At 39.2% G+C, this 27,627-nt stretch overlaps 1 long non-coding RNA gene across 1 annotated transcript; it reads right to left on the bottom strand.

Annotated features, from left to right (window-relative positions):
- Positions 1 to 6,799: 6,799 nt before the first annotated feature.
- Positions 6,800 to 27,283, bottom strand: LOC146768191 (uncharacterized). The gene is made up of 2 exons (XR_014951932.1): positions 26,971 to 27,283; positions 6,800 to 21,226 (listed from the first exon to the last, which is right to left on the bottom strand). It is a non-coding gene; the product is annotated as an uncharacterized LOC146768191 (long non-coding RNA).
- Positions 27,284 to 27,627: the final 344 nt, after the last annotated feature.

The raw sequence follows: 27,627 nt of genomic DNA, 5'->3' as shown, positions 1-27,627 counted from the left end.
ACAACCACCAACACTGGTGCATGTGTCATTAGAACAGACATTACCAAGAAGAGGAAAGGTGTATGGTGAGTAAGTTTAACTAAAATAAAGACAGAATAGCTACTCCTACTGCAAGGAAAGAAGATTTCTTAGCTGAAAAACTTTTTAGGGTAACTTGGATCCCCTGAAACACACTGAACTACTACAGTATGAATTCTCAGTCTGATTAGTTCCACTCCTCGAATACTTCCTAGACGTTTAGCATTTGTACTCCAATACTTACATCTCTGGTTCCTATGAGCTTCCATGCTACAGTTTTAAAGTAATGACAGATAACAGACTAGTCCACAGTCTATTTAAGAGTGCCATTTTCAAAAGCATTGAGTTAGCTTGCACTTGTTTTGATTTTCCTTTTATTTCAAGTACTTTTAACTACTGCCTTTCATTTGCAGCTTTAGGGTATCAGCTAAGGCAGGTCTAATTCTATGAATTGTTTTGGTAGGCAGCTTCTTGCAAGGAAAAGGTGGCTCAATCTAGTTTTTTGTTGAAAGGAATTGTGGATGTTTCTTGCTGATTTGCTAGTTGGTTTTCATATTGGAAGAGAAAGGCAAAACAAGAACTATTTTTCATAGCAATTGCAATACATTTTTGTTCAATAACACAGAGGTTGAGCAAGCCAAGCTCAGCAGCACTGTGTGGCCAGTCACAAAATTCCCCAATGGAAATCCCGGATTTATATTTTTTTAACCGTTATGAACTTATGCTTTTTGCATGTCCACTAGTGTATTCAATAAAAGTATTTTGTTCAAAAAATTAGCATTCACAAGTTTCAACAATTTCCTCCAAAAATTAAAAAATTCACACATAGCCTATTTTTATGGCAGACACTTTCATGCAATGCCCCCTCTCTTTCACTTCCTGTTCAATGAGCAGTCTAGCAGAGCTCACTTCGACTAATACCTTCATTTTTTGTTGAAATGAGCATGCTTTTTTGGGGGAAAAAAATACATTTATGGATTTAGCTCATAATTTTATCATAGCAGCAAACAGAGAAAAGAGCTTCTTAAGATTTAAAGGTCTGGGTTAAGGAGAAAGTCTAAAACACACCCACACAGAGCCTCACTGACTTTCCTCATTGAGTCGACACGACCTTGTACATGAGTAGAAGTGAGGAAGGACAGGGCATATATAGGTCCTTTAAAATAAAGAATATGATTTCACTATAGTTGACAATCCCAATCTTCTTAAGAGAATAAAAAATGATATTTCAATCCCATCTCTGTTTAATTTTCCTCCCCATTCGGGGGACTAAATGCAATATTGTTTTTTTGATCCTTACTAATTATTCTCCTTTTTTATCCCAGCCCCAAATCAATTGGAGCATCATAGCAGTTTTCAAATTAATTATTAGATCTTTTCCCCTGACTCTTTCAGACACTTTTATTAGAAAAGTGATTGATATATTAACACCATTAATTACTTATTTGACCCATTAATTTTGTCTATCTGCACAGACCTAATTGAAACAGCCTACACTGATTCTAGGATCTCATTTTGCCAATCGAAAATTAATTTTCAGGTACTCTTGACTGCTGAGTCTGTGTGATGGTGAGAAACACTGTTCCCACCTCACACATCTGTTTAATATTCCCACACTTCTTTCTCAGTCCCAAAAAGACCTTGAGATTCTGCCCCTGAAAGATTTCTATGAGCTTCGTTCTCTTCCCTCAATAAACAAGACTACCTCAATAGGCCTCCATAAATGACAGTTCCCGTTCATTTGACATAATTTGCCTTTCCACGATCAAGCTAAATTTCTTCAATAGACTCTTAATTATTCTAACCCCATTATCTAATGCTATTATAAATGTTTAAATAATATTTGATATAGTTCTGGTCCCACTGAAGTTAATGGGAATATTGCTGTTGCCTTAATTAAGATCAAGATAAAATTTATATTGTTTAATTTGTCACATATTACTGTTGGGTAAAAACAACCTAGTTAGTATTCAGAGGTACTAAACAGACCCAGCTCCCAGACTAGAACTGGCAGGGCCTCAACACTTCTCAGGAGAAGTCTGGGAGCCTGTGCTGCACAGTGGGCGAGAAGAGAAGGGAGCAGTCGCAGGGTCGTGCACTCTGCTGCGTATCGGCAGCCCCAGAAGGCTTCCCACGCTCTGGGATGCTCAAAGCCTTTAAATGGAGTGCTCGAGTCAGGATTCATCAAAAGACAGGAAAAACAGAGAAGTGAGAAAATGGAGAAAAGCCTTCCCCAATGTGAGAACAAACCAGATACATTTTTCCAAATTATTTGATAAAAAATCTGGACAATTTTAAGTTAAGCATTTTTAAAAATCTTTGGCAAAAGACATTGATCAGATCTGGTTCAAAAAGAAATACATCTTTTAAACCAGAAACTAAATATTATTAATATGAAGATTTTTTTGGCTGATGACCATTTAGCTTTCATTAAAATTTAAAAAATAAATTACAAGTTTTTTTCAGCAAAAGCTATGGTTATTTTTATACTGTGAATAAAGCCTTTCACTTACAAAAAAAATTAACAGACAAATTAGAATTTAAGTGTTTCTTGCAGGTATAATATTGTATTCTGTTCTCTTGTACAATGCCAACTTCAACAGAAAAAAAACCCTAATAACTTATTAATTTGTGACATCTTTGTTATGTTCACGGCCAAGATATGATCACACCTACATGATAAAATCTCACAGTGCATTACTTCCAGGCTTCTGTGGAGGTGCCTCTCCCAAGAGTCTGGCTTACCAGAGTGACACGTTCCACAGAGACATCCGAAATTCTACTGAGACCTCAGATCTCTTCCTGTCACTGGCAAAGTCCCCCAAACACTTCCCCATTTTTCAACAGATATATTCATCCCACTAGGCTCGTGACTTTTAGGACTATAATCAATGAAATCTGCCCAGGGGCTGTTTCACCTCTTGTTTTGGGGGAAGGATAAAGCACAAAGGTTTGCATGGCCTGGTTTTGGTAGTGGAGTTTTACAGGGGTGACTTCTGTGAGAAGCTGCCAGAAGTTTCCTCTATATCCAACAGAGCCAAGGCCAGCCAGCTCCAGGATGAACCTGTCACTGGCCAAGGCTGGGCCAACCAGAAACGGTGGGAACATATTTAAGAAAGAAATAGTTATTGTGCAGATGTAATTGCAACCAGAGAAAAGCTGCAAGAGACAGAATTGTGACCTTGCAGACACCAAGGCCAGTGAAGGAGGGAGAGGAGGTGTTCCAGGGCACTGGAGTTGAGCTTTCCCTACAGCCCATGGTGAAGACAATACCACAGAGGACCTCAAGGATGCAGAGATCCACCTGCAGCCCATGGAGGAGACCCGTGCCAGAGCAGGTGAATGCCTGAAAAGAAGCTGTGAATCCTTGGGAGGCCCATTCTGGAGCAGGCTCCTGGCAGGGACCTGTGGACCCATGGAGTGAGGAACCCACACCAGAGCAGGTTTCTTGATGGGACTTGTGAACTCGGGTCACAAGCATGGGTCCTGCACATGCTGGAGCAGCCTGTGCCTGCAGAACTGTGCCCCATGGCAAAATGACTCACATTGCAGCAGCTCACGGAGAACTGTTCCCTGTAGGATGAACTTGTGTGGGAGAAGTTTGTGGAAGGTGAACTTCCTCCTTCCTGTTGGAGGGACCCCACACTGAAGCAGGGGAAAGACTCCTTGAGCAGTGGCAGAAAAAACATGTGATGAACCGACCACAGTCCCCATTCCCTGTCTCCCTGCACTGCTGGGGTAGTGCTGGGAAGGAGGGAAGGATGGGGGCAAGGTGTTTTTAAGATTTATTTTACTTTTTATTCTCCTTTTCTGATTTTGTTAGTAATAAATTCAGCTAACATCCCTAAGTTGAGTCTACTTTGCCCAAAATGGTATTTGATGAGTGATCTCTCCCAGTCCACATCTCAACCCATGAAACTTTTGCTATATTTTCTCTTCCCTGTCCAGCTGAGGAGAGGTTTTGGTGTGTGCCTGGCATCCAGCCAGAGTCAGCCTACTATAATATTGCTGCTGCTTCAGAATGCAGAGGAGCAGAATGGGCTATTGAAAAGAACCAGTGGCCCAAAGAGAGGAGTATTTATGGCTACCTCCTCTGAGTTTCACCCTGTACTTTTCTCACTGTTTGCCATGTCATCTCCTACCAGCCTCAAAAAAAGCCAAGCCTCAACTTCTTCCCAGGAACCAAGTGGAGAGAGTATTGAAACTCTGAACACAAGGTCCCTTATCCAGACTCTGAACACAAGGTCATCATATCCAGACTGTAGCATGTCTGGATATGATGAGCACAGCAGCAAACTCTGAAACATAGGAAAAAAAGGTCATAGGTGATTTCATTTTAAAATATACGTGCAAACAGAAAGGATGAAATTCCCCAGTGAGTTTATTTGCTGGGATTTCAACATGTATCCAGAGCTACTAGGTCTGAGCCCTGATAATGACTTTCTGGTTATCAGAATTGGGAATCCTGAAAATACAGTACTTCAAATTCTTAAGCACTCTTGATGATTTTTTTTTTTAATTAAGACTCTGATTCATCCAGTCCTCCACCTTCTCATGAGTCCTTAAATGTTGCCCTCTCTTTCTAGATTTCTGGAAGCATCTTGCCAGCAAACAGGATCTATTCAGTGAATTCAGAATTAAAGTTGCTTTGTCACAGAACTATGTGATATCCTACAGCTGGAGGCACTAAGAGGCTCCTTTCTGTCTCCTTTTCATCACTTCACAATATCCCACAATACAAAGAAAAGCATCTAGATGCCTACCCTACACCACTGAGGAATTTACTTTGGGAATTTGCTCTCCAAGAGCTCCCAAATGATAAGGCCATCTTTTACTGCCCCTTGTTCAAGACAAAGATGAAATGTCTTCAAACTGGTCCCTAGAAATAGATTTCTAGTAACAGATTTCTGAATTATTGGTAGGATCTTCCTATGTGACCCCATAGGTAGAAATTCATTTTGCAGTTCAGACTTTCATTTTACATTGAAGTGCCTTTTTGCTTTTTTAACTGCTATACTGCTTTGCCCCATAACATTCTATTCCACTGTAACATATACTCAGTAATTAACACTTGATGCCCAAATTAACTTACATATTACTTGCTTACATTAGTCCTAAACATCAGTGTAGCAAGCAGATCAATGAGGAGTCTCATCCCTCTGCTAGACCACTGTGGTCTTTACTGCAACTAATGACAGTGCTACACTTTCATCATCTTCCTAATCTTATGGTTCTATAACTCTCCTCTAGCCTGATATTTATTTGTATTGGAAGAGAATAGCAAATGCATACTACAAAGTGCCTACAACAAAGCCATACTTGTATATAAAAGCACTTTCAGGCATTTATAATATTTAGTGTGGGTCATCAAATATATTCCCTGCTGTGAAAGATCGTCTTTGTTGTTCTTAGGCTCTTCTACTTTTTTCATCTTCCACAAAGAGAAACATCCTTATCTGTACATACCCACTCTAACACAAACTGTAATCTTCAGCTTTTATCTGTATTGCTCTTGGGGAAAAATACATCACTGCATACGAGCAGAGCTAAATCTGAGTAAAATATGTTACAAATCTATTAATCTATAGGAGTATAGCTCTTAAACATGTTCTGGGCAGGTTTCAAATATCTGCATTGTTTGTCAGAGGCATAAACAGCTTGATATGGAAATCAAAAGCTTAATATGGAATGGGGTTTTAACTTATTTCTTTTTAAAAAAGCACATAAAGAGGTATGTTCTTAATGTCAATTTTCTGTCATGACACTTTAAGAAAATCTCAGTACAGCAAGACCTGACTGAAAGATAGTGCTGCTTGGGCTCTCCAATAGCAAATGTGCATCCACAAAGATCACATGCCTAGAAGCAACGAAAGACTATCCTTTATTCTTCATCTGTCTTTGCCCTTTGGAAATGCTAACCTACTCTATATAAAAACTGTGCATAGCCTGCCTGGTGAAAACCATCACCAAACACCTCCAAATGGTTTTCCTCTGTGTTAATTTGCTTCTTGGCAGTCACTATTTTTAAATGCTATTGCATTACACTTCCACAGTTGAGCTCATATGTAAGATCAGATTTTGTATTCAAATATTCAGCTCAAGAAAAAAAAAGATATCAAAAAATACGCCTGTTCTATGCATATTGCTCTCAACTGCCACTTCCCAACTCTTAAACTGAGAGCTAAACCAATCTCCCAGTGATGTTAACTCAGGTTGCTCTAAAGCTCAGTTGCTTGTCATCAGCCCACATAGACAGCTGGGTGTCTTAGGATGGAGGGATGTGCTGCTGGCCATGAGCAGAGATGCAGCAGTTCTCAGTACCAAGCAGGACTCGAACTGGCAGGATCCTTGGTTTAGCTGGCTTACTGCCATCACACCACATCATGGGCTGCATGACAAATATTTTGATTATTATTTTATTATTTCAAGGAAACAAGGATGCAAAGCCAAACCCAAGAAAACAGGGAGTTGTTCATCCTGAAGCTGCAATTCTGTTTATAGATAAAAATGTAGTTTTAAAAATCCTTGTGTTTTCGTGGGATGCTTCAAGGACTACTGAGTTCTTTCCAGAATTATTCAGATTGTGGATTTTGAATATGTTGCAAGTCTGGAAGTAAGGTCTTGAGTTTTGGTGTCTATAACACAGGCATGCAGCTTAAAATACCCAGTCTTTAAAGTGTAGGTGTTTAGTAATAGGCAGTTTGAACAAAGGATCGGAGGATTCTTGAGAGCCCTGTAGAAATGAATTTTTCATCGGGCACCTATCTGTTGGTAATTTCTCTGAACTTTCAAAAACTTTTCAAAACTTTTTTTTCCTTTTTTATTTGCCCTTTAAAAAATCTTAGCAGATTATAAGCAAAGCAATAAGTAGAGGGTTTGCATTATTAATAAAAGAAGCCTCACCTCAGTGGCAGTTTCTCTAATCACAACACATGTACTATAAATAATGGAAAGAAGGACATCTCCTGCCCTCAAACAAATAAAGTTTTTTTTTTTCTAACTTATGAAGATTACTGAAAGACAGATAGCTACATGCAGAGTTTGCTCTCAAGAGTATTCTGATTAATCAATAGGGAAAGAGAATAATCCCAAGTGGGCTTCTTGTGCCATAGAAATCCATCATATCATCCTTTACTAAAAGGCTCAAAGAGACAATGAAAGAGGAGGAAAAGGAGTTAAAACTGAAAGAAGAGTACAAAGTAGGTAAGAGCTAGTGCAGCTGTAAAGGCAGAGCTGAGAGAAGACAACCTTGACCTACTTCACACATGCAGCTTACCTGAAGTTCAAAACCAGTTCAACACAGCCAAGTGCACAGTCCTACACCTGGGACAGGGCAAACCCAGGCACACCTACAGGCTGAGCAGAGAAGTGATCGAGAACAGCCCTGAAGAGGAGTACTTGGGGGTGATGGTGGAAAACTCAACAAGAGCAGGCAGTGTGTGCTTGCAGCCCAGAAAGCCAGTGGAATCCTAGGCTACATCGAAAGGAGTGTGACCTGCAGGTCAAGGGAGGAGATTCTGTCCCTCTGCTCTGCTCTCACAGAGACTCCATCTGGAATGCTGCGTGCAGGTCTGGTGCCCCAACAGAAGAAGACAAGGAACTGTTGGAACAAGTGCAGAAAAGGGCCATGAAACTGATAAGGAGACTAGAGCACCAATCAACACCGGTAGTGTGGATAGACCTGAATTGCTACCTGGATATTTGAAGAAGCAGTGTTTCAGCTATTACTTGAGGTATTCTGCTACATGTTACTAAAATGAGAAACAGGTAGGTTAGGCCTATGCTTAATCCTACAAGATGCTGAGCAATATAGTCTTAAATGAGATGTGACAAACATTTTAGGGGCCTGTGAACAGGTGACTCTTTGTCTAAAAGGATTAAACCCTTCCTTAACACCATTTCTAACATGCTCACAAAAGGCAAAGATCACAGCAAGAGTTCTTTAATTAAAGAGAGGATATTAGCAAACAAGGCAAGCTTTTAATTGCAATTTCACAAACATTTAATAATATAAAGAGAGTATTACATACCAAATAACAGTGCTGCCAATGATACTATTAATCATTGTGTTCATTTTTCCTGAAAAAGAGCAGCATTCAATCTCAAATTCGTTATCTCAGTATCAGAGAGATGGTAACTCATTCAAATCATGTCCTTATTTCATGGCTACGGAAGCACATCATTTTGCTAGAAAAGTGAAACATCAAAATCTCACAGTGCTTTCTTTTTCTTTTTAAGCATACAATGGACTAAATTCTGACCTTGGTTACACCCGTATAACTTCAGAATTGTATGGATGAAACTAACAACAAAATAGGGCCAACTCTGTGAGCCTTTTTACATATGTTTAATTGAGCTAACCAAGCAGGACAGGGTTTTGTGCACAAAGGACTTTTGTATTTGATTTTATTGTAAAAAAAAAAAAAAATTCCCATCTCTGCCTCACTCCTTAAAACAAAAAAATAAGATAAAGCAAGCAGGAACAATGCTAATTACATTTTGTATGCAGTAAGAATGGGCAGGAGGATGGGGAGGCATGGAAAACAGTCCCCTGCAGAAAACGTGTAGAGGATGAAAACAAAGTTCTCCTGAGATGGATAGAAGTTTCAGTTCCACAGGCTTTGAAATGAATGGTTCAGATGTTGTGAACACAATGGATAGTAATGATGATTACTTTTGCCAATGCCTATGGTGATGGTATAAGCTAATTATATTAGTCATTTACGCAAAGGCAAGATGCCTTTGATAACTACTATTTGGAGCAACAATTCAGCATGTTGAGTCACTGTTAAGTCACTCTTAGAGACAGACTCCAATTCAACTTACACCGAAATGAGTCTTCAGCAACTTTGTTGGACACAGCAGTTTTACTCTGCATTTAAACCTTTATAGAAACATCCAGTTCTGGCTATCTTTCTATATGCATTCCTTTTTTATTTGTCACAGTTTGTCTTAATCACCTAATCAATATCTCAGAGGACTGCATTAATGCACATACTGTATCTGAAGATACCTGATGTCCATAAAAAATATTAGTCTCCATTTAGTTTTATGTATTTTGACATTTACTACTCTAATTCTTTGGAGCCATTAATTCCTCATTAAATGATAGGGAATCCAGACACATTACTCAGTGGGGAACATAAGCAACAAAATACTTTTTGTGTCACTAAAAAAAATTTTCCCTTAAATCTCCCTTGAGGAATATAACTAAGCATCAGATTTTCATGAAAACCTAAAAGTGCACTTCTTATTAACAAACCAGGGTTATGCCCACAAATCCCATCAAATTCCCTCAAGGTATGAACAACTTTTCAGAGACAGAAAAAAGGAAAATGTTAATGCCTGATGATTTTAAAGGACATATCTCCAGGATTTTCTAGATATTTCTGTATCATAAGAGGAAGATAGATGTGGCAACCAGCAACCATTTTTTTTTATTTATTCTTACCAAGGCCTCTGCCAGCAAAGCTCTGCTCTGTCATAGTATCTCGGTAAACAGATCATGTCCTACCATCCTAACACAGCTCTATTATCCACAGTGGAATATTTCTGTTGGAAAATGGAAGGCAGCAAGTGCAGAAGATATCCACCAACTTTGTGCTAGCAAACAAATTTTCAGCACAGAAGTCAATTTTCATATGGTGGTGGTAGCACATAAAAGGGCACTTACTCATGACAGGACCTTTTCTAAGGTCTTCAAGTCCACAGGTCTACAAGGCCATAAGTGTCACAAACATCTTCTAAAATCCAACATAATTTATGGCTGCAATGGTAGTAAAGTGAAATTTCTGAGCCCTCCCAAGCTAAAGTGGGTTAAAAGTCAATAAGACAAATGGCAATCTTTGTGCCCATTTCAAGAGCTGCACATACTCTGGTTTTGACTGATCAGTCTTCCTAAGGATAAAAGCTCCAGAGCCTTCCTAGCCAGGAGCTCAAAATTATCCCATCCTTATATTCTTAGCAAATAAAGATTTCTGCCCTTCAGGTCATTTGGGATTCTTTAAATATTCATGAATCTGATTTCTCAATAATTGTACTATAGTATTTAGTTGCAGAAAAAAAAATATTATATCTGTGATGAATTTTCTTTGTTTTCAGTTTGTCTCCTGACCTTTGACATCTTAATCCATATTGGATCAAAGCTTTCAAACCTTGCATTTATGACAACTATTGTGACTAGAATCCAATCAAGTCTTTATTAATAGCCACTGAATACTTAAATGTGATCTTGTGGGGAAGATCGGAGCTGTCATCATTGTTAATGGAAAATAGAAAGAGATTTTCAGAAAACTGTGTCAGGACTTCCCCAGACTCAAGTCACTTGAGGCTTGCATTGCTGCACATCAGGAAAGCCTCCAGTAAGAAGAAATAGCAATTCACATGGCAAGGATATAAAATATAAAATTCAGAAATCATTCTTTGTCTCTGCTCACTTTTATGAGTCAGTAATTTTTACAAGTTACCTTTATTGTGTATTTCCACTTCATAAATTGTTGAAATTGTTTTCAAGCATAAAATTGAAGGAGGTACTGTTAGGGATACAATTTCTACTAATTCTTATATTAGCTAACTCCAAGCAACATGCAAGGCTCATCAGCAAGAAAATTCTTGTGTTTACACATAATACATGTACAACGAGTACACTGATTTTTATAGCACAATTTATTCCAAACTTAGTAATTGTCAAGACTAGTGACCACACAATACTTACTGCTCAACATATCAGTGTCCATTTTCCAGCATTCTGACCAGTCCTCGTGCTGCTCTTACCTTTTTTTTCCCCTCAAGAGGTCAGTTCATTGCTTGATTCCTTTGAACTTTGCCTGATGCCAGGTGTTTAGAGATGGATGAACAGTGACAATAGTATAACATGCATTTCATGAAGAAATGACTTTTTGAAGGTCAGTTCCAGGAGCTTGAGCTTGAAATGCTGTCTTGAGTGAATACGGATTACAGGAGAGGACTTGATTCTTGACCTATGGGCTTTTTGTGCTTGCTAATTTTGAAAGACACTTTAAAGCCTCTCCTGGAGGATCTTTCTTATTTGTACTGCCTTTTATCTAAAAAAGCATTTGATGTCACTTTTGCTTGAGAGAAATCACTTTCTGAGTTTAAAATTGGGAAGAAGATTCCTCTGTTGGATTGCTTTGTTGCTGGGTCTTTGTGACTTCCTTAACTTTCAAACACTAACTGTTCATATTTATAAATCTTGTCTGCTAGCAAGAGTGTTAGGAATTTTTTGTGTAGCCACTATGCTGTGAAATCCTACTTGATACTTGCCCAGATAACACATGCATCTATCTGTGTAGCTGCAGTTTGAGATCCATCGACATTCATAATCCAGTCTTCTCAAATTCCATCAAGACTTCAGTTACTTACAAACTGTTTCCTTTACAGATATTATAGAGCCAGTGTAAAATCTACTTATGCAATATACTGGTATTTCTTGTCAAATCAGTAATATAGAGATGGAAGAGAAAATTGAAAAAGAGAAAAAACCCTAAAACTGTATAAAATATTTAATCTTCATCTTCCTAGTTTGGCAGCAAAGGTAACATGCTGATAGGCATAAGGATGGCATAATGAGAAATCACAAATATTATCCAGGTGATCCAGTTCCTAATACAAATACTTAATCATCTCATTAGGGCTTACTATTTTTTAGGTATATTATTCTGAAAGTAAAGTGTTCAAAAATTCATAAAGGCCATGTTGTTATGGGACCTGAATGGAGAACTACATGTTCAACCAAGCGGAGTTCAGGGTAAATTTTTTTGTTGGTAAGAAAATGGACTACACAATTGTATTATCTTTTCTTCTCTCCTCCCAAATAACTTCGGAGCTCATTGTCCTATTTCATTCCAACCTGAAATGCCAAAGATAATTATGTTTCTACGTAACTTGTGCGAATTGAAAGTGGTAGGAGAGCAGGGACAAGGTTAGTATTTCTACTAAGGGGAGGCACTGCTAAGTTAGGCTGCTTCACCCTCTGTTTGGCTGACCAGGCAGCATTGCATCTTGCCCTGCAGCTTCCCTGCACCTAGGGGATGATGTCACATGGGAAGGGATGGAGATTAATTCAGTTAAGGGATTAAGAAACAAAAGCATTAGATCTCATTAGCTCTGCTGTTCCTGGAACAACAAACCCTCCTCCCCTCTGCCACCTCTATCCTGGTCAGTTTTCTTTCAATATATAATAATATCCATCCTTTACAGTTCTCAGCTCTATCTGGCAAATACTAAATTCTCAGAAATAGAGGACCAGTTTGCAATTTTTTTTTCCACTCTTGCTCACTTAAGTAGTCTCATTAACCCCACTATTCATGTAAGCCACCTGCTGTTTGCTTGAGCAAAGAATGCATAAAAGTAAGCAGGAGCTTTGGGAAAAGTAAAATTTCTACTTATACAGTTCACATGCCCAGTGCTTCATATATTGTTAACAATGGCACTACAAACACTTCCCATAAAAGAACATTTGGGACTAGATCCGTAGCTTTTTAACTCAATAAGAGTCTGATTTCAACAGAATTTTGGATCAAAGCCATAAAAAGCAAACTACTTATAGAACCCAGCCTTTTACAAAATGAGCGACTGCTAGTAGGTGTATCACCAACCTTCAGCATTTTAACACCACACCCTGACATATGTGATTATTCATTATTCTGTGGGAAAAAGACCTTTATATGTAAATCCTGGGAATAGAGCAGATTAAAATCAGGTAGAGTACTTAAACACATTTGTAATAATTAATAAAAAATTACAAACAGGTGAGAGAGGATAACTGCCTCTGAAACATTTATTCTACTAGTAATTTTATTACCATTGAATTCTTGCCAGCCAGGAAACACCTAGAGGCTCATGTTTCACACCCAGTATTGCAGAGGTGAAAAGGTAGAACATTCTGCCTTAACAAGTATGCAAAGAGCAACTTCAAGCGGAAACAAGTTTAGCACCCAGCTCTTACTGGCTCAGCCACAGAGAAGCTCTCCATAATAACTCGCTTGGCTGCGCAGCTTCTGTGAGACTGCGAGCTGCTTCTTTGGCTCTTGGCTGTGGGGAGGCATGTGGTGTGCATGCATGCTCCCCAGTTCCACTTGCCCTGTGAAGGTTTCCACTAACTAGCTGCTTTTTCTGCCTGACTCTCTGCCATATATATATATATTTTTAAAAAAGCATATCACAAGTTTATATTTAAAGAGAGCTAGCTAAGGAGCTATATTATAATAATGCAGGGTACGAACTGCATCTTTTCTAAACCAGAAATAAAATTTTTTAGTGGAATAATTATTTATCTCTTAAAGAATAATTTTTCTGTTGTAACATGCTATACAACCCAGAGGCATAGTGATCTCTCCAGATGACAGTAATTCTCACTATCCTTATCAAAAATGACAGTTGTTCCTTTGAAGCAGATTGCCATGGTAAGGCACTAGCTCAAAAAGTCAGTTTTGTTCTGTCACGATAGGAACCTATCCCAACTCTGCATACACTAACATCTTCCTTCTGTGAAAGCAAACAGACTAAATCTTCTCCATTTCTCCCCAAGATTTGTATGTCTGCTCTCTGTATGTGAAGTTGACTGGAAACCTAGATATACAGAGCAAACAAAGTTGATCTAAACAAAGGCAGCACAAAAATATTTGCTTGGCTCCAGCCAGATTCCCTTATTACCTGCAAATACAGGGTCTTAGAAATGTCTTTATTTAGTATCCAGAATTATTCCTATTTAGGAAATCCAAATAAGTGCTAGGCATTTTTTCATGAATGTTGATCCATGTACTTCTTCAATACATGTTCTGTAATAACGATAGGAAAAAATGTGTACCAATAAATTCATAAAATGACACTCTAAACACTTCTGTACTGTGCCTGACATCATCTCTGTCATGAGGAAGAATCGTGTTTGGTTTTTGCTTTTTAAATCCAAGGCCACAGCATAACACAGATTGACATTACTGTAGTTAGTACCACTCCTCCCCAGAGTACTGGCACAGATGCAAGTAGATACACCTTGAAAGGAGCTTGTTACAGACTGAAGTCAGTCCGATTTGGCCCAGGAAGAACAAGGTTTAAAATAAGCACCAGCAAAATGGCATTTTGAATGCCAGTCTGTATCATCTAGCTCTGCAAACTGGTCTTGTAGTCTTTCCCTGGGCAAAATGAAAATGTGGAAAATGAACATGCTTTGGGGTGTGAGATGTTCTCATAATGATCACAGTCAAAGCACAGAAATTTGACACAGCTAACAGGGAGAAGGAAAGACTTCTAACAAGTCTATGGTAGCATGGAAAAAATCCAGATGTTTTGGGCACATAAACCTCTCTAAAGATAGAAATAGAAGCTTTATATTTACACAGTGTTTGGAATTGTTCAGGCAGAAAACTGGTAGCTCTCTCATGCTGCTGAGGTGACCAGTAATACTACAGTGAGCACAGCTCTGTAGTAATCTAAAGGCTCACAACCATTCTTCAGGAAAGTTTCACAAACACAATTATGAATTTTTAAAAGTAATTAAATTAATTAATCTGTTCACAAACAATTCATAGAACGGGGAAAGACAAATTCGTAAGATGAGTCTATAAACAATAAAGATGGGTGGGAGAGAGCAAATCCATCTAGCTGCATGTTTATATATTCATTACATCACTCAAATGTAATTTGTACCAGGAAGAAAGGAGGAGCCTTATCCCCTATCATCTTGCACATGATGAGATCATTTTCATCTGTGCAAAGTGAACATGGGGTCTTATTCCATCAGAATCCTACATTCCCATTTAAGGATTTTACATCTACCACACACTGGTCTAACTGACCAGACATATTATCACCTCAGGCATATTGTCAGCCTGCATATGGAGCTAGCTAGGATTAGCTAAAAGATGCAGTTGGAATTACTTTTATAAATAGGAAATAAATAGCACAGGCTGGGGGAGAGAATGTTGGCTTATGATAGTAAAGGTGGTTTAGCATTATATATATATGCATAAAAATATATACATGTGGAAAATTTATGCTTTGTTATAATTTGTTAGCACTCTGGACACATCATTTTTCATCATGTACTTTGAATGAAAGAAAGATACACTTTATAAGAATCCTCCATGCTATATTACAGCATCATTCTCTCTTAATAGCCTTCTGGCTATCCACATGCTTCATAGTAGAAATTATCTGCCAAAATCACTTAATGCTGAAGATATCATGGGACTGCAGGAAAAAGTCCACATTGCAGTTTGTCTTCATTTCTTCTTCGATTTCTTTATTTTTCCATCAATCGCAATAGTTGATTCCTTAATGGTGCCCTTGAGAATCCCTACCAAGAAAGCAGAAAGTCCACAGACTCTCTCTCAGTCAGATGTTTTAAGTGTTCTCTGAGGATCTTGTAAATCTTCTCTAATACAGAATGGATCATTCAGGTCTCAAAATGTTTAGTATAATCTTTCCTCCAGTCAGCCTAAGGGACCACAATCCTCAGGCCTGCAGCCCTTCCCCTAATTTTCTGAGGTTTTGAAAATGTCAAGACTAATCTTAGATTCACATAGTTTTTTTGGTTTTTTTTTTTTTTAATAAGTTGCTTGACCTTTGTGTTTCACCGGTATTCTGACTGATGCAAGCCAATTACAAGGAAAGTTTGCCACAATTTCCCCCCCACCTTGGGATACTCATTGCCCTTCCTGCTAAAAGAAGCAGCTTTTAAGACTTCTGAAAACCTATAGTTACTGCTGATCTGACCTCAAACCACTCAGCAGCTACAAGTTCTCTCCTGGTTGTATGTTTGCAGAGGAATTTTCTTCCCTCATAACCTACAAGAATTGTCACAGTAAAACATCAGTAGTAAGAATAATACTCAAAGCATGTGAAAAGTTTTTTATTAACTGTTTTCATAGAGTTTTACAAAGGTGAGGAAATATTACTGCCATTTTAAGAGGAAAACCCAAGCACTGGGCAATGCTATATGCTCAAGGTCACACAGTAGGGGAAGGTCAGAGCTGCAAACAGTCTTGGTTTTGTAAGGCCACATATAGGATTCTAACCTTATTAACATGAGTCAGTGTTGTTCAGCAGATTAACCAATCACATACTCTTTCCATTTTCCATTTTAATATGGGCTCTGACACCTAGTCCCTCTAATAGCTGTGCTTAAGCCACTGAGAGGAATCACTTTTTATAGGCTAATGTCAAGGGTTTTTCTTCCACATGCAATCTAGGCTTTCATAATTTTCTTCCTGACTGTTATACTTGCACAAGGATACACATATTTAATTACCAACTTTTTAAAGTTTTAACTTGCACTGACAAGTCCTGATTAAAGCAATCTGTAGATTTGTGCCCAAAAAAAGAATTTAAGATGCAAACCCAAGCATTCCACCTTTCCAGGTTTAAATATGTATACATGGAACTACCCTTCAGAAATATGACCTACAAGCATGCCAGATGATACATGATAGTTGCCCATAAGTCTCCAAAATTCTGTATTATTTTAAATTGCCATTTAAATATCTTAAAACAGGAACAAACATTCACAGACCATATTGTGAACAACATAATTCAGCTAAATTTGCCAGGAGGTTGGAGGAATTATCTCATTGACCCAAGACCCAAATCTGGTCTTCTATTTATTTAATCTGGCTGGAAACCAGTCAATTACATCTACAAAGAACACAAATAAGATCTTCCAGCATTTCACAATATTAAGGCCTGATCAGGGTCTTTCAATAGTTTTCAGTGTCATTTCAAGTGTCACACCACTGTGTTCTAGCACTGGATACTTGTGCACATGGAGAATATGTGATTCAGCAGAGCATGTCCCTAGATTTCAGTGCAATCAGGTTTTGATCTGAGATACTGTCACACCACTTATCCTCAGGAAGCATGTCTGTAACATGTTATGGATTCCAGGAAGAAAAATGTGATTTTTCCTTTTTCAGATGCCTTACTACACTACACAGAAGGCAGAAAGTATGAAAGACAACCTGCAGTTTTACCCAGCATTCACTCTAAAAACATTTTTTGAATGTGATGGGACGATATAAAGATTTAAAGAGCACAATTTTTCTACTCAAAGGTATAAGAGCTGTGCTAAAACTTCCTGAAATTTTTATCAACGTTTCTCAGTATTGTCCCTCTTCTTGACTTCTTGTCAGTATTGATCTTGAAAGGTAAAATAGCTAAAATAGCATATTTATCATGGCCATTTCTACAGTACTTTGAGACAGGTGATGGTTGGATCTTTCCTTCATTTCTTGGTTATAAATGATGGACCAGATGGACAAGTTGTATAATTCCTTGCAGCAGTTTTGTCTTAATGAACACACCTTGGGACACATCCTTTTCAATGTGTACATCTCCTTAATTTCCTATTCTTAACATTTGCAGTGGTGCTACTTGAGAAGTAGAAAGTAACCTAAAATTTGAAATCTGATTTACTCTTTTTATAAGAAGGTTTTTAGTACAAATACTGAAATAAACACTTATGTGAAAAACAGACTGTGAAAAGGGAAATATCTTTAGCAGAAGTAGATTTTACAAGTCTTCCTAAATTTATTACATTCCAGCAAGAGTTACTAAGCAATCATTCTACAAAGGTGTTACACTTATTGTGAGTGCCATGGAGAACTGAGAACTTTCCTCATACAGCATAGCTGCATTACAGAAACACCTGTGTTAAAAATAACTTCAAACTTTTCTACTCCAAAATATTCCTTAAGCTTTAAAATGTTTCTTTTCTTACCCGATGCTTTAATACTTGCATAATGTTCCAGACCACAACTATGACAGCAAAAGCATCATCTTTTTTTCTCCCATTCTTCTGACAAAGGCTAGTATTTCTCTTCAGTGACAAAACAATTGCACCTACAGTTGTAATAAACACAGACCGAAGTGTGACAAATTGGAATGAAAAAATACACAGTGCAACATTATTCATTTGGTTTTTGCTTCCTTGCCCTCACATAAGTTGCAGTTGCCATATGTGACACCATATTGATCTGGAGAAAGGCTAATATGGTCCATCAAGAGATAAGGAACCCACTTTCACCCCAGTGTCCTACAACACGGCTGGGGTGGAACACTAAGCCCAGCCTGAGTCATGGCATGCACGTGAACTGCTTATAAAGAGGGGAGTGAAGTATTTCCCAAGATGAGTGAAGAAGAATGGGAGAGCATTGAACTGAACAAACTTAAAAATACCTGACCATTAAGCTGGTTCTTGGTAACCAGAATAGAATCTCTCTATCTACTACAGCTCCCACAGGAATATAGAAGAACAAGATTATCTTTGCAATGGTCTTAAAGAGCATTTCCTCTTTTGGGAAAGAATTGTCAACCAAAAAAGCCCACACATCTGTCTTTTATATGACATTCTTCAGTATGGCAGACACTTGAGAGGTAAGAGAAGTGCAGAATATTGAAAAAGGGTGGAGTCTTTCTACGTCTTCGCAGCTGTAAAATTCAATGAGTTAGGGTCAAGTAAGAGACAGCAGGGTGAGGCAGCTTGAGTAGTACAAAGGTTTTGATTTTCACCTTTGTCCTGATGATTGTTAACACTGAGTAGAGCCTTTTCTTTGTGTGTAATACAACATTTCTTGTAGAATCAATAACATCTCAGACCAAAGAAAAACTACCAATAGTCTTCTTCCCAGAAATAGCAAATTCTCAATTCTTGTTCACTCCTTTATCCGCCAGCTGTTTTAACTGATTAGTGAAAGGCACACTCCTTGTTGACATAAAATGTGTGGCAAAAACAAGTGTATAAATGAATAATTATTTCCAACACTTGCAATGAGATTAAGCGCTTATTGGATTAGGAAAGTAACACGATTTAATGGGGTCATTTATGCTGCAACTTTAGTATAAAAATGTACAGTGTATGCATACATATGAGATTAATATCTCTATAGTCCATCTAGCTATAACCATTTAAATATTTTATCTATACAACACTAATACATTTCTGGGCTCTTCCTTTTTAGTACAACACAGGTGAGTGTCCTTGGGCATCTCAGGGGTAAACACGTGACATAGCTGTTATTGCCATTAGTGAACAAGCATTTTTCAGCATGAGCTAATTTCAGTAACTTATAACTCTCCCAGATCTGGGGAGCTTTTAAGTCTCTGACATGCACACAAAATGCCTCTCTCATTGCCTCTCCCTCTGTATGTTGCTGGAGTCGTGACAAGCACTGCCAGCCTTCATTGCAGTGTTCCTACAGTTTCCTGGGAAGAAGAAAAGAACAGGAAAGGATTATTTGGTAAATCCATCTATGAACCACTGCACTGGTTGTGTTTGACAAGGGTTTGGTGGCAGGACGTTCATAGGGGTAACCTCTGTGAGAAAAGGCTGGGGGATGCCCCATGCTGGACACAGCTCCAGTGAGCTCACCAGCAGACACACCACAGGACACAGCTGAGCCCATCAGGGAATTTGGGCTGTGTTTGAAGACATATTTAGGAATGGGAAGAAAACATTGGACAGCCAGAGGAGGAGGGGGGAAAAAAAGAGTGAGAAACAATGGAGGAAACATCAGTGTCAGAAGTGGAGGTTCTACAGCAGCCCGAGGAGAGGACCATACCAAAGGGGATAGATATTCTCGCAGGAACAGCAACCCAGGAAGAGCCCACACTGGAGAAGGCTTCTTCCTGAAGGATTGCAGCCCATGGAGAGGACACACACTGGAGCAAGGGAAAATGTGAGGAGGAAGGAGCAGCAAACTGTTACGTATTAACTGTTACCTGCATTCCCCATCCTCCCCACACTTCTCAGTGGGGCGATGAAAGAAGTCAGGACTAAAGGGGGGGAGTTAAGCCTGGGAATGGGGGAAGCAAAGGAGTTGTTTTAGTATTTGTATTCTTATTTCCCTCTACTCAACTGGCAATAAATTAAATTCATTTTATAAAGTTGAACCTGTTTTGCCAATGACAGTAATTGACAATTGATTTCCCTGTCTTGCCTCAACCCGCAAGCTTTCTCATTCTTGTTTTTTTCTTATTTTCTCCCCCTGTCCAGTTGAGGAGGTGTAGTACAGTTGACTGGGCATTTGGCTGCTAGCCAGGATTAACCCATCACATGATTTTCAAGTTCTAGATTGATTTTTTCAGACACTATGATGTATAGGTGGCTTTATGGTGCAGCATGTGTCTGGGTTTTTTTCTGGCTAATTTGAAAAAGAATGATCCTAAGCATCTGTGCCTTACTTGTAAGATCAGTATGGACATCTGAAGCCAAAAAAGAAGCTTCTGTTTTAGTCTAGACTGCAGAGCAATGAACCCCCTGATGCTATCTTGATATAGAGTTGATCATAGAGTTAAAAAGTTACTTTGTGTGGGAAATTGTAGGAGGGTCAGAATAAACAGAGATGCTCACAAAAAAAAAGGCTGACTGAGTCCTAAAGAATACTAAAAAGTGTAGACTCAACCAAGTGAGGAAATAGCAGTAGGTATTCCTCTATTTTGAATTACTCTGTCTTTTGACTTCTATGTTTAATCTGTTAAGAATCCTTTAAAAACATGTACCTGGCAGCCTAAAATCCTGGAAAAGAAGCACTAATACTGACTGTAGGACCCTAGTTATAAGTGACAGAAAAGCAGCCTTTTTTCCAGGAATGAAGTTAAATGAAGAGTCAGTAATTAAAGTTTTGTGGTTGTTGATGCTTCCATTCACAGGAAAATCAGAAAAAGTGAAAAACACTGAGCAAATACAAGCTTTTTTTAACAACATTTTAAACTACATTAAATATTTAACTTAATATCAAGTGGACATTTCATTTTGATTTTGAGTTTATTTACTTTTTAAAAACACATTTCAATTAAAATTGAACATGTATAGTATATTCAAACCAGAAAAAGATACCATTTACTTTAAGGTATTACAATGAAAAATCAAAATAAGTCTTCCAATTTATTTTATGGAGTTTAGGGGAAGTAACTTTTTCTTTGGTTGGTTGGACAAGTAACTTGATAAAATGAAATCAAATTCTCAGACTTGTTTGATACTGCTGAACCTACCTTTTTAACATATATGAAAATTACGTATACTGTGTCAGATTAAAAGTATTGACAAACTTTACCTGGAGCCAGACACAGTCCACCTGGAGTGTTTAAGCTCTGGAGCTGCCACAAGGGAGAAGTCTGGGCAAGGTTGAGGGATGGATCAGTGCTTCCTATTGATCCCAGTAAAGTTGCTTAGGTCTTTGAATATCAGACAAAGCTATAAAACATATAACAAAACCAAACGAACACAAGTCATATTCCCTTTTATGTCCTTTTATTCAGGTAAAATTTCCTTGGAAAGTGAATTTAAAATTATGTTAATATTTATCTTCCTTTAAGCTTTGTGAACAAAGCAAAAAGTCTGGCCAAAAGAAGCAAACAGCACAGAATGCCAAATGGATTACTCCAAACCTGGATTCCTTAAGTACAAGTCAATATTAAAGAGTAATGATATTTTCACCAAAACCATCTTCTTCTCTTATTGCTGGAGATGACACACCTCTCATATTTGACCATTTAATGACAGGACCCTGCTCAGAAGCATATGCTTAGCTTCAAGAAAATATCTTGTAAAGGCATATCTTGTAAAGTCTAGGAAAAGCTTTCATTCTGAGAGCTGAGCATATCTCAATACCTCACCTTGGACTCCTAGCAAATTCCTGTCCCTTATATGTTTGATAAGTATCATGTTCGTGTGGTTAGACTGACCCAAGAGCTGGTCTACAGGAGGTACTCAGCTCTCATTTGTCAGCCTGACTTTTCCTCAGAGAGAATGGGAGTATTCTGGGAGGTAGAAAGGTGTGGCTGACTCAGACCATCAGGTGACTGCATTATTGCAAGGAAATGAGGGTGAACAAGGAGGAAGGAAGGATAGACACCCCTGCCCACACACAACCCCTACAGCCTGGAAAGAGGGAGGAAATCAGCTTAGAGTCAGAATGGGTGGAAGGAGGTGGCAGAGGTGGAGCTGCTTCCAAATGTCAGCAAAGAAAGGGAGAGTAACCTCACTGCAGCCTGCTTTATGTTGGGCAGGACAGAAAGGAAGATGGCAGAGAAGAAAACAGGCTATCTGTTTACCCAGCACCCAGAAATCCAGCATAAATACTAACTTTTGAGGTGGGAATCCTGAGGTGGGTTGCTGCCCCTGAAGCTGACAAAGCTGGAACTTGCTGAACCAGGACATGAGCTTCTTTGGGCCTACTTTCATCTTTGCCCCTGTGGTGTGAGATTTGCTTGCATTGACTGTAGTCAGTGCTGAATCTCACACCTCATCTATGCTTGTGGTAACCACAACTTCATCAAGCCAAATTAGTCTGAATTTTTTCTGCCTTTTCTTAGCCAAATACAGGCTTCATTTCGTGAAAGGCCAGTAGATTTTTGCTTTGTGATTTTGCTGGTGAAACTTTTTGTTTGTGACAAAAGATCATGTAGCCAAACTCAAGAGGGTAATTTTCCTCATTTTCATGCACTTTTCCTGTAGAAAGTGGTATGAGGTATTCTGGCTATCAGTATGTATGTCAAAGATATATAAGGAACACAATCAGTTTTCCTGAGGAAAGGAGCACAGTTATAGAAACTGGTCTCATACTAGTGGAAGGCAAAATTCCTACCAAGACAGAGATCTCAGGGCCAAGTAAAGCCACCAAGTCTCCATTGTCATGGAGCCCCACACAGGATCTCCCATACCCATGCGTTCCCACTCATTAGACAACCCCACTGACAAAATCTTGACTCAGATTATGAATGAAGTCAGTCCTATGCTCTTTACTTAGTTTTTCTTAAATCCAAACAAATTCCATTGCTGCTGGGTTTTCTTAAGAATGGGGTTTTTACTTTTTTTTTATTGCAAGAGTGGTATCATGGACTTTCTGTACTTGCTCAGGCACTCTGAAACAGATATAGATGTGCACATCTTCTCACCCTGTTTGTCCCCAAAAGTTTCACTACATCCACATGGTCACTGACTGAACAAACTAACTGAATTTCCCCTGAATTTTTGATTTTTCAGGATCAAATCAATAAGAAAATAACTTATCTGATACTCTTTTCCATATCATTGTACTGGACAGTACCCGGGTCCCACCATCAGTATTTGTTTATGAGTATAAAATCACTATTATCTAAAAGGAGGCACTGTGTTCTCAGTGGTGTGCAATGGTTCAAATACTCTAGGTCTGTAACTTAGTCCAAAAACATTCTTTAAGTTGCGTTGTCAAATCTTTTCACCTTTTCCTTTTTAAAATAAAAAATATAAAATGTTATGATAGTGTGAATAGTTGGAATCTAAATTGGACAGAAATTAGAATATCCATAGATGTGATTTCTGCAACTGACCTATAATAAGACATGCCATAACCCCTTCCCCCATATATCCAAAGTTCAATAAATAATGTTCTATGCTGTTTGAGTGCAAAACATTCAAAACATTTAGTTAACAATGAAGTAAAACAACTTAAGGTTTTTTTGTCCTTTTTAACTCTGTTCACATGTACTTTTGCTGTGCAAAGCTAGGTGACACTTTCATGAAAACTTGAGGTAAATTCACTGTATGTTATTTTACTTACATACTTGGCAAACACACAGATGTTCATATACACTCACTTTTATCTACATCAGTGACCAAAACTGAAAATAAAAAGCAATTTTTATGTTGTCTGCACCTCTACCACAGTTACAAATCTAGGGCTTGAGAACACCTTCCCAGCTTGCAGCTGTTTTATATATGAGGATTCATGAGCTCAGCACAGAATTTCTACTTTTCTATCTTCTTTTTGTTCCAATAAACACAAGAAAACAAACCATGCATGACTCAAAATAATGTGACCTAACACTTTATCTTTACCCTTTTCCTATTTGAAGAACACTTATAGTATTTTCCTAGCTCTTTTTCCACTATCCTCTTAACTGAGCTACTCACATCTGCCCTCTCCCAAATGTTCCTTCTGTTTTAATGCTGATCATTCATGCAGAGACATAGAAGTGATCACATTCCTTATCAGAGAAGTTTGTAGACATCACCATCACCCACACAACAATGTCTCCCTTTCCCACATCTCCTCTGAGATCACTACAGATGGGCCTAGACTCAGGCTTCCTTCTCTCCTTGCACAACTCATCTTTGTTTTCAAAAATGCTCTCTTCCCTCTGAGTAAATCTAATTACTCTTAGATTTAATTTACGCATATTTGGTGACCAAAATTCACAAGTATAATCCAAGTATCCAAGTTTACAACAACTAATCTCAGAAAGTTGATTTACGTGAGAACAGCCTCTTTGCTGAGAAGACATCACACCATTACTTTATTTCCTCTGCTGGCATCCTATTGAAAGCAAGGTAATATTTACAATTTTAGCCTGCACTTTCAAATCCACATATACAACTAGTCTGAATTATGCTTGGGATTTGTCCTCTGAAATCAATACTCTACTCATTGGATCAGCTACTCTCAAGATGTGAACAAAGTGTTTCTCCCAGTGCAGAAACATGTTAGTGCAGGAAACAGGACTTGGACAGCAGCTGGTGTGCATAATTAGAAAGGAATTCACTTCTGGTATGCACAAGAGGACCACAGAGTGATCACCTCAAGCACAACATATATCTCACCACATATCCCACACCATATATCCCACAGGGTATCCCTAAAAACACTTTCTCAACAAAACAGCCTGAAAACAAAGCAAGCCAGATGGACGGACAAAGAGATGTCTTTGGGGGTGTGACAGACTAAAAACATTAGTTGCTTTCTTTACCAAAGTCACAGCTTTAAAAAATATACTCAGAACTTATCTTCAAATTGATTAAAACACCAGCCCAATGTGCTTATCCTGCATATACCTTGTCAGGCAGATAGTGTCCACACTGCTCACACATGGGCACACATCTGTAGGCCAACCCCAGGTCAAACACATCAGTGTCACACTGAAGGAAACCCCATCCCACTGTGCTCATTGAAAGGGCTTATTTATACAGTGAATACTTTTGTGACTGAGAACAGATGGGATCTGGGCATAGATTTGTAGAGTTTGCACAGTTTGTTTAAAATTCTTTATGTAGGTTTTAACTACTGTCTTAATTCCTGGTTGCATATTCATTTTCCACAAGCTTGAACATAAGAGCAAAAAAAATATGAGTCAGTCAGTAAGAGTATATTTCCTTGTAACTTGGAGCTCAGATTTCAGATACTTGACTTTTGTATGACTTGGACAAATTTACATTAAGTGACAAGTGATGTCACACTGCTGAAGGACATAAATGTCAATATGTGATATATAGTTTATATCGTTTCAGACTCAAAAAAGAACTGTACTAAGAAAATTGGAATGATTATTTTTTTCAATACCTAGGAGAACTTTCAGCCCTATTTACCCCAGCAGGTGCTGCATATGTGCTTTTCACTTGTTCTGAAAACAACTGAAAAGTTGTAAGGGTAGGGCACAACCTGAGTGGTCTTCTCCTTCAGATATAGAAGGATTTACTCAAAATATTTGTGAGCAATCTATCTTGAATATGTTTTCTGTCTTCAAGGAATGTACAAAGCAACCTATAAGAATGTATAAATGTCTCACTTCTCAACAGCTGTAGGATTTGGTAGCATCCTTCACACACTTGGAGGTTGGAAGATGTTTGTGTTATCAGCTAAGCCCATCAAAACCAAACTGGCGCGGGGCCAGAGTTGGAGAAACCATCAGCAAAATGGAGGTTTGTTGTTCATGCTGGGCTCTTCTACCTTTATGGTATCATTTCCACTATGAGCTGGTCTCCTTCAGCTCATTCAAGTCTTTTTCATGGCAATCCCCAGTCCCAGCCTCTCAGAGTTACTTTTGTGGCCTGCAGGAGATGAAAACATTGTGCTGATCATAAGACCCTCCACCACCTCATGAAAGGATGAAACTAAAGAGACTGTCAACGTGGTGCATATGGTTTGCTTTTAAATTATGACTGAGGACTCCCACTCACACAAATGCCTCCAGCTTTAGCCTTGCATACTCACAGCTGCCCAGGAAGCTAGTGCCCTTTGAGATCACCTCAGACAAAGTGCACCAAGGTAAAACGAGTTTCTGCCCTGAACACATTAAAGTTTTTACATGACAATTATTTTATCAGTCAATCTAAAAAAAACCCTCACTTTTATTTTAAAGTACATCCATTATCTTCTTCAATATTGCATCCAAAGCAAAGACCTGTTACAGAGCAAGGTTTGAAGACCATCTCCTGAGTTCTGAGTTAAATTAGCACTTTTAATACAACCAAAGTAGACATAAAAGTAGCAACATTGTATGTGTGCAGGGAAGGTGAGACTGTTAAGAGAAAGTAAAAAAAAAAAAATCCCCTATACATTACTGGTATGCAAAACAATATGAAACTATAATAAAACTACAGCTACTTAAGGGAATAGGACATAATATGACTGGAAGTAGAAACTGATACATGTGCATATTGATAAGATGTTTAAGCTCTTGGAAACCAGTTAAATCAACAGAGTGGCTAAAACAGCATAAAACAAAATGCTACCCCTTCAAATGCACAGGTTCTGATATGGATCTTCCTATCCAGTCCACAGTTTCTTGCCATACTCTGTACCTCAGTGTTGCTTGAGCAAAGTGAACTGATACAGTGGGAATAGAAATGCTTCATCTCAAAGGCAGCTGTATTTTTAAATATATTTTTTAGCACTTCGTGATGTATTTGCCTGTGTCAGGAGACTTAAATATTTAAACAGGGTGACAAAGTTCATTTCAACTTCAATGACAGTCAAACCCCCTGACATCCCCCTTTTGTAATGTGAGCAGAATTTTCTTCATAAAAATAGCCCACCTCAAAGGAGTGCGGAAAAAAAAAAAAAAAAAAAAAAAAAAAAAAAAAAAAAACCACCAAACTTCTATTACAACTTTTAAAGCCCTGAAAGTCTTTGCAATGTCTCTTTCACTTTTACCTACTGAGTCACCCCACTCATCTCCTACCGGTAGATATTTATTTTCCAAATAAGCTGCAGGGACCCACACCGTGGAAGCCAGCCGCCCGCCTCGCCGCTCTCAGGGGGCAGGCGGGGGGGGGCGGCAGCGGGGACACCCCCGGGGCCGGGCGCTCGCCAGCCGCACCCAGCCCGAGCCTCCCCGGGCAGCTCAGGCCGCCTCCTTCTTTCCCAAGCACAGCTCTCAGCTCTGCCGGAGGGCGTGCCTGTCCTCCGGCAGACCCGGCGATGAGCAAGCGCCTGTGAAATGCGACAGAACGAGAAACGCGGACGTTGTGCTCGGAGCCGGCGCGGCCCCGGGGGCTCTGAGGGCTCCGGGTCACCCGCGCGGAGCCACCTCGTGGCCCGCGCCGGGAACGGCAGCCAGCCGCCCTCCGGCCCGCGCTCCTCCTCCCGGGAGCCGGGCCGATCCGGGAGCCGGGCTGATCCGGGAGCCGGGCTGATCCAGGAGCCGGGCCGACCCGGGAGCCGGGCCGATCCAGGAGCCGTGCCCGCTCCGCCTCCCGCCCCGCGCCCCTCCGCGCCCCTCTCGGGCCCGCCGCCGCCGCGCACACCTGCGGGTGAGCGGAGAATCACAGAGCAGCCTGAGCTGGAAGGGACCCACACGCACCAGCGTGTCCAGCCTTAGCTCTGCTCAGCACTGTGG

Source organism: Lonchura striata, chromosome 2, assembly GCF_050655825.1.
Source record: "Lonchura striata isolate lonStrDom1 chromosome 2, ASM5065582v1, whole genome shotgun sequence".
Classification (NCBI taxonomy): Eukaryota; Metazoa; Chordata; class Aves; order Passeriformes; family Estrildidae; genus Lonchura; species Lonchura striata.
The sequence above is the reverse complement of the archived record's forward strand: the minus strand, read 5'-3'. Positions and strand labels throughout refer to the sequence as shown.